The following is an 11,482-nucleotide window of genomic DNA, read 5'->3' as shown; positions in this document are numbered from 1 at the left end:
AATTATGCAGGCTGAGAGGGGTTCCCAAACTTTTTCATATGATTGTAATTCCACACCACTTACAATTCATAAGAGGTCATACACCTGAAGATAAGCATGTTCAGCCAAGCCAGTGCTAGCATGGAAAACCATCTAGGAAAAGCCTGGGTTACTACCAGAAAGAGGTGTTGATGAGGCCAGCAATGGGTGCTTACCCTGTGGTGGAATGTGTATCCCAATGCCCCAGTGCAATGATGGAGGTACTGTGCTGCAAAAATGGCGTTGTCCTTCGGATAAGATGTAAAACTGTGTTTTTGACACTCCATGGTCATAAAAGATCCCTAGGCATCCTTCATAAAGAGCAGGAGGTATCCCAATGTCCAGGCTAAATTGCCCGCCTCAGCCTTGTTATTTTGGCCCACTAATCATCCCCTGTTTCTAACTGGTTCTTTATCCCCACTTAATAGCCAATGTGTGGTGAGTGTACTGGTGCAAAAATGGCTGCCGTCGCATCATCCAGGTGAATGCTACACATTAGTGGTGGTTGAAGTGGCTCCCCACTCATGAAAGCATTTTGAGTAGTGAGAAATGCGCTATATAAATGTAAAGAATTATTACTTTTAATTTGTGCATACCACTGTTATCTTTGTATTATTTCCTATTAACGGTTTGCTATGGGCCTTTCCAATGATTGTCTTTGCTCTTCTAAACCCCAGGTACGTTGTTACATATTCACTGGGAATGTCCTAAAGTTTCAAACGTTTTGCGAGGTATATTACATAGTCTGTCCTCTCCTATAATACATCACTTACTTTTTATGTTTTCCTTCCGCTGGATTTTTCTGCTCTTTTACTTTTCTCTTTTCAAGACAGATAACTCTCTTTGGACATGATTGCTGCAAAGTTAGCCTTAGCTTTAAATTGAAAATCTCCCGACTCTTCTGGAAATCCTCTTTCTAAAATCTTATGTTTTTAATCTGTCTGCTGCTTGAACTAATGTGCTCAAATATTTCAAACTGGCAATCATTTATACAACTTGATCCGGCTCACCTAAATGGGAGTTTTACTTAATAACCACACAGTTTTTCTTGTATGCATCTGTACTTTCTCTCCTCTGCAACAAACTAGTGCTATTTGGGGCTGTGGGGTAGGATGGGTGTTTTATTTTGTATTGACATTTTTATGGTATGTCAACTGTATTTGTATATTTACTTTATAAAAAATTGATTTAAAAAAACTATAATGCCACTTTCAGTGTATTTCAGAATAAATCTACATATTTCAAAATAAATCTATATTTTTAGTAGCTGACTAATTAAAATATTTTGTTAGTTACACAGTCATTCAATTCAGAAGAAACTTTAAGATATATTGGATTTTTATCTATTTACAATTTTTCAGTTACCAAAAAAAGTTGTGTTTTGTTGGAAATGCTACCCCTCAAACTGTATCACGCCTTTAAAATTCAATATTCAAATCATTTCAGTTTATTTTTGTGTAGCATTTGCCAGTGAGTTGCAGTACAGAGTGCAGTGACAAGTTCTCAGGCAAAATGGCAAATACAGATTTTACAAATTAGTAAATGAAGAATTAGTATATATAAAGATATATAATTATTAAAACGCACAGAAAACAAAGTAGAAACTGAAAATGGACACCAACATCTGTCAGCAACAACAAAAACCCATTATTTGTGTATCCCATCTTTTATTTATAATTGATGATCCTGTTGCCCACATGTAGCACTTTGCACTTTTCAACATTAAACTGCATTTTCCAGGTGTTCGCCCAGTGCTGAAGATCTTTTTGAATTCTTTTTGCTGCCTCCTCAATGCCTGCCATCGCTCTAATTTTATTTTCATCTGCTAATTTGACAAGTTTACTAACTATACCAGAATCAATTTAATTAATCTAAATCAGAAAAAGTAATGGTCCAAGGACAGACCCTTGAGTGACTCCACTGATGATCTTGCTCAGTGTGGTGCACTCTCCTTTTATCTGTACTCTTTGTCTTCTGTGGGTTAACCAACTTGAGATCCAGATTTGTAAGTCATTGTTGATGCCTACAGCTTCTAGTTTCAGAATTCACCTTTGTAGGGATTTTGTGTATCCAATGATTTTTGGAAGTCAAGGTAAATAATGCCGTATGGTTTGTTTTTGTCAAATATTCATGTTGCTTCTTCAAAACAAATCTAAGTTTGGTTTGGCAGGACCTGTTTGACTGTTATTTAGAATATTATTTTCATTTCAGTAATTTTTCTAAACTATTTGTTATTATAGTTTCCTTAATTTGGCATGGCACATAAGTAAGTCTAATTGGTCCGTAGTTACTGAGATACATTTTGTCTCCCTTATTGAAGACAGGAGTCACCTTTGCAACTTTCCAGTCGTCAAGTACTTCTTTCTGAAGTGTCTGCTGAAGTATGCCTAATAACGTGTTGTGTTCAAGTTACATTCCATGTTTGTCAACCATTGTAAAGATAGCAGATTTCATTCATCAAAGTGTTCACTACCCAAATCAGTACTTATGAATCTAAGATGTTTAACTGGCATTCTCGGTATTACCTTGTGGATTTGCCTGCGAATATTTAGCAGCAGCGTCTCTATGAACTTGTGGATTTGCCTGCGAGTATTTAGCGGCAGCAACTCTATTAACTTGTGGATCTGCCTGCAAGTATTTAGTGACAGCGTCTCTATTAACTTGTGCATTTTTCTGCGAGTATTTAGCAGCAGCGTCACAAAGTTGTTTCTGTCTAGCTGCATCAGAAAATGTACCCCGACGTCTGACACACCTCCTTTTTACTGTTTTCTCACAGCTTGGATTGCTACTGTCATAATCGGTTTGAGTTTCATGGTTTGTTTCAATTACGTTAGTATTTGCAGGACTTGTTGTGTTGAAGTGACATTCGGCATCTGTCAAACATTGTAAGCATACAACCGGTTTCATCGATAACTTCGCATCCAGCTTTTGAGAGTTGAAACATTCATACACATCAAAGTGTCCAGTACTCAAATCTTCACATGTGAATCAAAGATGTTTAAGAGGCATTGGCGGTTCTCCAAAGGTGTAGAATATGTGGCCATTTTGGTATACTTGAAAGCGACAACCGAACAATTCAGCGGCAGCCATCAACTCACATGCAGATGCATAGGTGAAGGGCTTAAGCATTTCACTCTTACAGAGCTCCTGTGTAGTATAATTATCTCCTGTACCGTCATCAGTCCACAACTTGAACCTGTCCCAGTCATTCAATACATAAGACACAATGTTCCTCCGGATATCAAGAGTGAACCTGATATGGCCGTGCAATATGTAACAAAGAGAATGGAAAAGGTAGGTGCCATCTCCGGGCATGGAAACCTTTCGATAAGTGACAGTTCTCTCATCGATGGTGATCACCTTGATAGACATGTTAATGGGGGTACGGTTGGAACGGTAAAGGAAATGGGTACCTGAACAATGTAAAGAAAGTCTAAAATACCTACACAATAACTATAATCGTAATAAACGAACAATAAAACAGCAGAGAAGCCGTGGATTAAATAAAAAGGCTGCAGTCATCAGCAGGGAGACATGAATACCGTGGCGAAGCAAGGAAGGGAATGAAGAGACCGGAGCAACAGACGGCCTTATATGGGCAGGCAGACAATTACGTTGGGAGGCGTGGGCCTTCCAAAAGTTCAACTTTTGTCTCATTAGTCCACAAGGTATTTTCCCAAAAGTCTTGGCAATGGGGCCGTTTTGCCCAGTCTCTTTCTTATGGTGGAGTCGACCTTAATTGAGGCAAGTGAATGCACCACTGTTCCATGTTTTGCCATTTGTGGATAATGGCTCTCACTGTGGTTCGCTGGAGTCCCAAAGCTTTAGAAATGGCTTTATAACCTTTACCAGACTGATAGATCACAGCTTTTGAGCAGCTCCTATTTAAGTGACAAGCTGCAAGCTATGGACGACTAATGGTTATATAGAAACATTTTGTGTGACAAACATGCAAAAGTAAGTAGAATTCAATTATGACTGTTCAATTATGACTGTTACGCGTAGAATTTCTAAATGAAACCTGCTTAACTTTTGTAAGTAACCTGTAAGGAACGAGCCTGCCAAATTTCAGCCTTCTACCTACACGGGAAGTTGGAGAATTAGTGATGAGTCAGTGAGTCAGTGAGAGCTTTGCCTTTTATTAGTATAGATTAATCATTTTTAATCTTTGTATTTTTGTCTACTTATAGCTCTTCAAAAAAACAATACTGAAATGATAGATATAATTGTTATAAAAAGCAGTGCTTTTTACAGTTCATTAAATAAGACTTGTAATATTTATTTTGTGTGAATATTAGGAATATTATAGGATTATTTAGATAAGATGCAATCTTTAATTTATTAAGCCTTTATACAAGACTTTTGTAAGGCTTATAAGGGAAAGATAGCATTATTTTTGAATTTGTGAATTTTAAATAGGAGTTTAACAGGAAAATGCCCTTTTGGGCAGAGGGATGGGTCAGTAAGGACATGACGATGGCTCATAGAATGACAATGTGTTTTTTCATAAGAGAGAGGATATTGGGACTCATGAAGAATATTGGGAAACATGTAAATATAAGAGGAAATACCAAGATAGTGTAATAATTAGTAAATTGTATAAGGTTAAGCTCAGATAAACTAACCAGTGTGTGTATACTAGTAAATCAATATGAAATAGTTGCTTGGGGCCTTGTAGTCAACATGTTATTGCATTTAGCTAAAAACAGCTACACTGACAAGTAACAAGACCACTGCAAATTATCAACTCTCCATTTTCTGCTAGTGATGGAAATTTTCATTCATTTTACTAATTTTCGCCCTGTGGTGGGTTGGCGTCCTGCCAAGGGATTGTTTCCTGCCTTGCACCCAGTGTTGGTTGGGATTGGCTCCAGCAGACACCCGTGACCGTGTAGTTAGGATATAGTGGGTTGGATAATAGATGGATGGGTGGATTTTACTGATTTTATTCTTTACAACTACCCAATTAAGTATACCAAATCATCTGATTGATCTATTATAAAAATATAACCTTTCGTGGGACTTTCAATGAATCAGAAACTAATTAATTATAATATATTTATTAAATTATATATTACACATGCTGGCAATTCAAATTTTATAATATTACTCTCATTGAAAGAATGAAGCCTGATAATATCACGAAAATACATCATTAATTTAAGACACTAAGTAAGAGAATCGTAAGTGAACAAAAATTGTGTGACTTATTTGTGAATCAAATGAATAAGAATCATGCAACTTGTTCTTGGATAACGATTTACTTCATAAATCAAATGAACAAGAATCGTGTGACTTGTTCACAAATTATATGAATGAGAATCATGTGACTCATTCACAATTTAAATAAACTACAATCATTCTTGGGTAATGATTCAGTTTGGATTTGAAGGAATCAGTAAATGATACATGCTCAGTGCATTCAATGAACCATAGAAAGTACAGTATGCTCTAAGGTAAAGTTGGCAGTAAATGATTATTAGAAATTAGAATAACATTTTAATAAGGTTCTGTTTTGTGTGACTAATTTCTTGACTGTATAAATGGAAATAAACATATACATTTAATATTATTTATTCTGTTTAAAACAATTCCAAAAATGAATTGTACAAAACAAACGAAACATCTCTTTATATATTAAGCAATAAGACATCCGTCGTCCATGCCCTTGCTGGGTGTAATGTCGCCCGGCATCTACAAAAGGGCGGGAATGTCCAATGCATAAGTAGCCAACATAAGATTGTAAACCGTGCAGCTAACGTTCGTGATTCCAGGTAAAGGAAAGGTAAGAAGAAGTTTGAAGAAAGAGAGATGTAAAAGATGTCATAATTGTAGGATGCAATTGAAACAGGCAGTCCTAACCATTATATCATGCTATACCAGTTCTGATATACGTAAATGTGCTATTACTGTATTGTATTTGTATGATGAATGAGAGAATGATCATTTGCATATCACCCATCACTAATTTTGGATGATGTAAATATTGCTAACTCTTGCATACTCAGCCACTGAGGCCATCTACAGTATAAAGGATAGGATTTGGAAGTACATCTTTGGCATGTTTGTCAGGTAAACCACCTGCAAAAGCCTCACAACAGTAAAACAATGGTCCAATGCCTTGCACTTTAAAAGAATGCCTTAGCTGGATTAAGAAGCTTGTTGTATGGACTTTGATTTGAATTGTTCAGGTCATGTGTTTTCTTTTTTAAACTTCTAGTTTTTGACATGCCTGGTTTCTCTGCAAATAAACATTAGTTTAGATTAAGGTAAAGCTAACTGAAACGTTCTTGTTGTTTACTAATACTAATATTCTCCGAGGGGTTGGAAGTTTTATAGGATAAGGGATTAAGATACTTATCCAGGTTCTGTAGTATTCTAACCCAGGTCATAAGTGTTAAGATGTTCAGTAATATAGCGAGTTGTACTCTAGCCAGTTAAATCCTTTCACAGGTAGTGAACTGGTCTGTTATCCTGGCAGGAGAAGACTCCCAGCCTTTCTTAGGATATTTAGTACAAACGTTTCAGGATAGCCAGTTCCTAGTAGGAACACTTCAGCCCTTGCAGTGTTGAAAACAGAGGGCAAGATTGGTCTGAGCAGCATGCAGCCTGCCCTTGTTAAGAATTCCAGACGTAAGTACTGCAGGTTGAACATGTGAAACCAAGTTAGTAAGCTCATGAACATTATTTAGACAATTCCAAGATTTGCTTGCCCACTAATGTTGATCAGCAAAATTCGTGAAATCATTTTTCATACCAAATTTGCTGGGTGCACTGAATTTTCCCCTGAAAACACACAGAGCAGCCATTTTAGGAAACCTTTTTTTTTAGCACCCCATTGATGCTTTGTGGCGGTTAAACCCTAACAATATCACCTCTCCATATGTCTTAGGGCCCATTCACACCTAAGTGTTTTTCTAGTATTTTAGCTCTTCACCAGAATCCTCCTAAAGATATTTGCATGGTTTGCATTGACATTATTTACATATAAGCATTTGTGCAGCAAAGACTTTAGAAAACTCAGCTAATTGAAATAAAAAATAAATGCAGGTGTCATCTTGGTTCAATCATGTTGACAGTTATTGAGTCAAATGCGCACGTATTGTGCAATCAAGTGACAAGCTGATAGACGACCGAATCACACGTTTATATGATTTTCCACTGACATCAGAGGAAAACAACAACAACACAATAATTTCTTCTTTTTTCATAAATCACTACTTACATGCTTACCTGCTTATCGACACCCGTGTGTATAATCATCTAATTTGTCACAATGCTGTCTGCTACACTGAAAGTCCCAAATTGTTTTCTCAACTTCCTTGGCTTGTAAACAGAGGAAACTTGGTAGCACTACTGCCTCACAGCAAGCAGATCATGGGTTTGCACCCTGTGTGGAGAGCTCTCTGAGTAGTGAGAAAAGCACTATATAAATAAAAAGAATTATTATTATTATTATTATTATTATTATTATTATTATTATTATTATTATTATTATTATTATTATTATTATTATGTACAATCATGACCCCTGCTCTTCACTACTGTGACTGCCTGGAATAAAAGCACTAAAGTCATAGAAGACATTCTGGACACAAAACAATCACCTCACAAAATGAGAACACCTCACAACCTACAAAACAGAAATGATATCAATCATATTTTCTCTGCAAAATGTTACTTTAAAAATATTGGAGAAATGCTTGGAAAATGCTCAAAAAACACCTGAAAACTTCCAAAAATGTCTGCATACATCCAATAAAGAGCTTCAGAAATGCTAAACAAACAATGAAAATTTACAACACTCAGGTGTGAATGGGCCTTTAATCAGAAAGCCGTTAGTAGCAGCAGCCATAATAGTGGCAAGATGATGGATGTGTGAAGAGACTTTTTCTTCCACAATGACCCAGTCAGACACAGAGTGGCAGGATTGTCTGGACCGCATGGAGAGTGACTACTTGGGATGAATTGGTGCACTGATAACATCACGGAGTTCTGGGTGATGAGGCTGAATTTAAGTTACAACCTCATGCAACATGCAGTGAAGATTCTGTGTTGTCCAGGTTCCAGCTTGCTGACTGAGTAGGCTTTTTATTATTTATTGCTACAGGCAAGTTGAGGTGGTCACAGACAAAAGAACTCAGTTGTCAAGCTGACATTTAAAAAAATTAATTAGTCCTATATTAAAAGACGTATAAAACTGCAACACAATCTTTTTGAAATGTTCACAGGCTATCATCTACATCACTCTCTTCTCTACTGTGTCTCCCTGTTCTATCCACTGGTGGGGACAATTATTTCCATGGCTGGGGCAAACCTTTGGAATTCTCTTTCCCTTCAGAGAAATGAATCACCTCGAGGTTGCTGGATATCATGGCCGACCTACCCACTGGTGCTGTGAGTGCTGTGCAGAGTGGGGGCAGAACCTCTGTGTTTTTCCCAGTTGATTCTGGGGTTCATCAGGGGTGTGTTCTTGCTCCTACTCTGTTCAATGCTTGTATGGACTAGGTGTTGGGGAAGGTTGTGGGGTCCAGCGACTGTGGGGCATCTGTTGGTGAAGAAAGTTTCACAGATCTGGACTTTGCTGATGATGCTGTGATTTTCGCGGAGTCAATGGAGGCTCTGATCGGGGCTGTCGAGAGACTAAGAGAGGAGTCTGAATGTCTGAGTGTGCGAGTGTCCTGGATGCAAACCAAGATCCAGGCCATTAATGACCTCTTGGGCACAGCCATCAGCAGCGTGTCTGTTTGTAGAGAGAGTGTCGACCTTGTCGAGAGGTTTACTTACCTTGGCAGTGACATTCATGTCTCTGGTGACTCTTCCTATGAAGTCAGTAGACGGATTGGGAGAGCATGGGGGGTCATGTGGTCTCTGGAAAGGGGTGTGTGGTGCTCCTAATATCTATGCAAAAGGACGAAGGTCCAAGTCTTTAGAGTCCTGGGGCCTCATGTATAAATGGTGCGTATGCACTTTTCTACGTTCAAATCGCAATGTATAAAACCTACACTTGGTGTAAAGCCATGCACTTTTCCACGGTACCTAGTACCTTGTTGTACGCAAGTTCTCCGGTCGGTTTTACAGACTGGCGGCACCCAGCGTCAAAGCAGTGCTACTGTTCCTATGTGGTTACTCTTTTATTTTCCTGACGCAGCTTTATAAATACACTGAAACTAACCGCATATTGTTTATTAGTGTAATGCATCTGATTGTAATTAACTTGTAACAATATAATGGTCCAGGGAATAGCCATAGTATTCCAAATACCATAACTGCTTTAGCGTTGTTGCTCTCACTGCACCTTCTTCTTCTTCTTTCAGCTGCCCCCGTTAGGAGTTGCCACAGCGGATCATCTTTTTCCATATTACTCTCACTGCACGACTCGGAGTATTTATATAACTTTATCTGAGTGTGAATCACAGCAGCAGCTCATCGGAAAGAGAATTATCGGTATACAACTTCAAGCATACGCTACCTCAGCCACGGCAAAACGTTTGAAAGCCTTTCCTGTACGGACCTCGCGGTTCAGAAACAGTTTCTTCCCAAGAATTATAAACGCACTCAATCAATTGCTCCTGGTAGAACTGTTTGTACTTATAAGTACAATCACCTCACTGTAAACTTGCACTACAGTTATAATATTGCACAACCTGAGCCACTTTATAAAGCACGTATTTACATATGATGACGATATCATTTTTAAGATGAAATGCAGCAAAATATGTTTATTATATTATACAGGTAAAACTTGAACTTCATTTAAATAATCTATATTCTTCACTGGGAGTGTCGTGAAGGATAGAATAATTAAACATGTACTACAAAGATATTTCAATGTTCCTTAAACGTTTTGAAGAATCGGCGCTCTAAGCTTACAGATGGCTTAATATCTATTACAGAGCTGATTGTGTGCCGATCGGTTACTTGGAGAAAGAAAAGGAAGGACTGCAGGGACGGCCACGCCAATATACAGTACAGGCGAAAAGTTTAGACACACCTCCTCATTCAATGTGTTTTCTTTATTTTCATGACCATTTGGGTAGTCACCTGAACCATTTCAGGTGACTACCTGTTGAAGCTCATCGAGAGAATGCCAAGAGTATAAAACATGTTTGTTAAGTACATAACTCCACATGTGTTCATTCATAGTTTTGATGCCTTCAGTGAGAATCTACCAGTGTAAATGGTCATGAAAATAAAGAAAACACATTGAATGAGGAGGTGTGTCCAAACTTTTCGCCTGTACTGTATATTGAATATAAAACAGAAAGAAAATAACGACACAGCTAAAAACGCAGCAGCAAATTTCGACAAAAGTTAAGCGCTTGTGTCATGAGCACGAGGTGGCTATGCAGTGTCCGCAACGGATGAGGCCATCCGCCGTGCATAAGATACCATATTGACATTTGAGGGCGAAGGGGCCACCGATTCTTTCTCTGCCCAGGGCCGCCACAAGCCTAGAGCCACCCCTGAGTACTGCTGCAATAAATAATTTCATCGAAGGTCGTGCACAATCACTGCGCCGTGAAACCCATCCTTCTATTTAAAAGCGGTCGGGATTGTCCTTCTGTCCCGTGAGTGCTACGCAGGCGCAGAGTTTCACACACACCCCGTCAATTTTGCAATGCACGATGGGATTTGTAGTTTCGTTTTTCCAGGTAAAAGATGATTTTCTACTCCAGACTGTGCGATATCTTCTTCTTCTTTCTTACTATATACAAGCGGTCGGGACTGTCCTTCCGTCCCGTGAGTGGAAAGCGTAGCGGTATTCTGCTTATCACAGACTTACTACTTGCAGCTTGTGGTACAAAGCGACATGATGTGAGCAGAGTTCTGGTGCTCCCATTGTTCCCTTGCTATTGTGCGCGATGCGCTGGAAAAATAGACAAAATTATGTCTCTGGAAATAATTAATGTTGATGGAGTACAAATGCCTCACTGCGTAGTAAATATCAGGGGGGTTCAAAAGGGCGACCTCAATATAGAAAAAAAGTTTAAATTTCATCACAAAAATAACAGAAGCTATGAGTATTAAAGTAATACCGCTCAAATGCAATATAACCAAATTAATGAGTTTGTATAAAATATCAAATTGATCTACATATTGAATTGCCTTAAGAAGTGGTCAACTTAAAAGTCGGTCGCCTTAAAAGGCGGGTCAGCCTAGTGTTTAATAACGTGCTTTAACACCCATCATCATGAAAATGACATCACGTATACATCTCAGTATTTTAGTTATTCAGAGAGCTGTAATATCACGAATGTAATTGATTCTGTGTCCAGTTGGAGGAAGAGAGCCGGTTTAAGAAGCAAGTAGTGATTCACACACATAGAGCACATAGAAAATCAAATACAAAACAAAGCATTTAACGTGCTACTTTAATTACGATGTGATTTTAGAAACTGGTTAATTAAACGATTTTAAGATGACGTTTATGATGTTCTACTTTAATGACAAAATAAACTAC

Source organism: Polypterus senegalus, chromosome 1, assembly GCF_016835505.1.
Source record: "Polypterus senegalus isolate Bchr_013 chromosome 1, ASM1683550v1, whole genome shotgun sequence".
NCBI classification, from domain to species: domain Eukaryota; kingdom Metazoa; phylum Chordata; class Cladistia; order Polypteriformes; family Polypteridae; genus Polypterus; species Polypterus senegalus.
Note: the sequence above shows the minus strand (reverse complement) of the source record.